Source organism: Branchiostoma floridae, chromosome 3 (genome assembly GCF_000003815.2).
Source record: "Branchiostoma floridae strain S238N-H82 chromosome 3, Bfl_VNyyK, whole genome shotgun sequence".
Taxonomy (NCBI): domain Eukaryota; kingdom Metazoa; phylum Chordata; class Leptocardii; order Amphioxiformes; family Branchiostomatidae; genus Branchiostoma; species Branchiostoma floridae.
This window is the reverse complement of record NC_049981.1, coordinates 22,607,254-22,610,454: the sequence shown is the minus strand read 5'-3', so window position 1 is coordinate 22,610,454 and position 3,201 is coordinate 22,607,254. Positions and strand designations below refer to the sequence as shown.

The following is a 3,201-nucleotide window of genomic DNA, read 5'->3' as shown; positions in this document are numbered from 1 at the left end:
GCCAGATAAAAACGCCTAACATGTTAGAAACAAGCCACACATTTGTCTCCATGTTTTTGTACACCTTTGTCCACAAAGTACTCTCCTTTCTCTCTCAATTCGGCCGACTGCCCATTTTGTCTCGTTTTCGTCATTACACCCTTAAGAAAGAAAAAGAGACGACAAAAAAAAAGCCCGACGAAAACGCCTAATTAATACACCTCAAAACCAGCCGGAGCCGAACCTCTGCTTAACAGAGAAGTCCATAATGAAATTTTAGGGGCAATCATAACAGATTTTGAAAAAAAAAAACTTGCGTACAGCCGGTGTACAGTGGGCTCGCAAATTGGACTGATGTTCTCTAATCCCTCACGACCTCCCTCATTGGTCCCTCACTGCTATCCCCAGATATCCCTCATTCGTCTTTGCCACTCCTCGAGAACTGTTAGCCCCCTCCCCCATTCGTGACGGTGTGCACGTCTAACTATCCCTGTGTCTGTACAGTTTGTGAATAGACAGGAAACTTATTCCTCTTCGTAGTTTAAGAAGAAGAGTACGAAGCTACATGTAACTTTGTCTACACAGCTGTTATTGTCCTCTCTCACATGTTGACCAGCTTGATACAAATATTGTTTTAGCCATTTATAGCAAGTGATGATTTGCCTGCTGACAGAAACCTGGCTTTGAATGGAAAAAAAAAACTATTTTATCACAAGGAACTTCGAATAGTCTTATACGTACGTGGGTTACTAGTCGTAAAGGAGTGTTTAGAGTATGTATTGCCGTGTTTGTCCCCCGGGTTAGCATTAAAAGCACATTAGACGCAGTTTGCCACTCCTGTCGAGTTGTTAGCTATAGTTTACAAACAAGGCGCACTCGGCAGACCGGAGTTTGTTTTAGACACGGCATGTACTGTTCGCGCCATTAAAGTAAGGTGTGGCAGGTGTCATGTACGTGACCTTTTGCGTCTGACATTCTTTTTCTCCAGCGGATATACCGTAACCCTCACCCTCTTATCGTTAAAGTGGCACTGTGTCATGCCATGGCACTTTAAAGAAATAGGTGACTAAGGAATCCGTTTTCTTGTAATCTTAATTCTGTTTGTTTATCCTACGTGCTGTAAACAAGAGATGAATGCACTGAAGATGGTTTCGTTGCCACTTTGACTTCATGTTAGGAAACACAAGCGTCCGATCAAATAAGGGAAGAGTTCGTCAAATTCGGTCCATGCCTTGCCATTTTTTCTTCGATTTAATCTTTATAAACGCAATGATGGAAAATGTTTGATTTGATTTCAATGACTTTTGTATGAGTGATGATTTTTATTCACTAAATTTTCAGTAAGAAAAGCGTCTGTATATATATATATGAAGACCATTTCAATGACTTGGTGTTAATTTTCAGCAAGAAAGCAATATGAAAACTCCAATGAGTTCATGATGTGTCCACTCATGTGTATTAACGAAAAGAGGCTTGGTGACATTCAAAATGAAGGAGACAATGTGCAATGCCATTTAGATAAACATTTAAACACAACATGAAAATTCGGGTGATGAAAACTTCCTAAACTCAGTATTGTAATTCTGAATGCTGAATGATAGACAACTTTTTCTGCGTAAGGGAATTGTGTTTTAGTTTATTGTACATACTTGTATTGTGTATATATGTTATCCCTCTACACGCCCCAATCCAAGAATAGCATGGCCTGTATCTGGGTGCAACATAGAAACCCAAACAGACAATAAAACCTTAATAATCTCCACTTAATAAATCACCCCGTACAAGGCGATTCTTACCCACGTAACAATGAACGGTTTCTGTCGTACAGCGATAAATTCTCCCAATTAAGATAAGAGTTTCCCGTAACAAGCTGCCCACACTTAAACCTGTTGTGCAAACATTGGATATGTAGACTTGGAAACACACCCATTGAGACATGTGCACTGAACGATAAAAATACCCCCACTGCTTGACCCATTGACCTCTTCTGCACACCTTGTACGACACACAACAATGGCGGCTAACCACTGTGCAGACTTCTCCGTAATGTTTAGAGAAAAAAAGACTTGATTTATTGTATCGATTTTAATGTGCTAAAAAATCCTGCGAACGGTATAGAATGAAATAGAAAGTAGATACCTACAATGGGGTTCTCTCTTGGGCTTGTCTTGACTGCGATCAGATCTTCACCGGATGTTAAGAAAATTCGGAGAAAGATTTTCCACTTGAACTGTTTTTTTCTAGGTTTTGTAGTCGAGCCCTTCCTGTTTGTTGAATAGGATGTCACCACGCCTGATTCAACGTTAAACGGATGTGGTGTGACACCGAACGCCACGGTGGTGATACCAGCGGCGATACCGGCGTTAGGACGTGGTGTGCCCTAGACACGTGTATCGACAGGTAAAAACGATTACACCACGTTCCGTTCCACCTCTGCGCCAACAATGTCTCTCTAGTTACAACAGCAGATGTTGAGAAATCTTTCCAAGTTCGTAAATGAAGTAATCGTCCGCGCTGTTTATCAGTAATGTCTGTAACACGTGTCCTACCACCCAGACTGTGCTGGTATCGAAGAATATATCACCAATTTCTCACCGATTCACTGCAGAGCGTTCAAACCAACCTGGTCCCGGCTTGAAGCACGAGCTACACGGGCTACGTTCCGAACAGGTATCCTGGCCGTGGCGACACCGGACGTGCGCGGCGCTCACCTGTGCTTTGCCCGGCGGTAACGCCCCTCGCCCCGCCACGCTGACGTGCACCCAGAACAATCAATCCCTGCGATGACGACGTTCCGGTGATAGGAGTGTTTACCCAACACCTTAGTTCTGTTTGCCCGTGTGGGCCGCCAGACTACGTGCGGTAAGTCAGACATGCCAGTACTTAGACCTGCTGCAAATCGGAAAGGCTCAAATCTGCGCACCGTTATTTGATACATAGCAACCGTAAACCCACGTCATAAACACCTATATCATAAACACATGTGGTAGACGTGCGTTTATGGTGTTAAGATTTAGATAAAAGGGTCACGAAGGCTGGTAGATTTTCCTCTCCATGGCAGCAGACCCAAACTATAGTTACGGATGTCGTTTTTTTTACGTCATTCACACTTGACGTCACACGTTGCCAGACTTTGTTCCATTGGAGGATAAACTTGTCAGATTAATCAAACTATAGAAAAGAGGCGTCTTACCTATTCACGTAAACTGTTACTATAACAAC

The 3,201-nt window shown here is 42.8% G+C and overlaps 1 protein-coding gene across 1 annotated transcript in view; it reads right to left on the bottom strand.

The window, feature by feature from the left end:
* LOC118412692 (synaptotagmin-15-like) overlaps positions 1–3,105 on the bottom strand; it is a 9,451-nt gene extending 6,346 nt beyond the window's left edge. The window contains exon 1 of the mRNA XM_035815708.1: positions 2,123–3,105. The gene's annotated coding sequence lies outside the window, so the exon portion shown is untranslated. The remainder of the gene's footprint in view (positions 1–2,122) is intronic.
* Between the last annotated feature and the right edge of the window lie 96 nt (positions 3,106–3,201).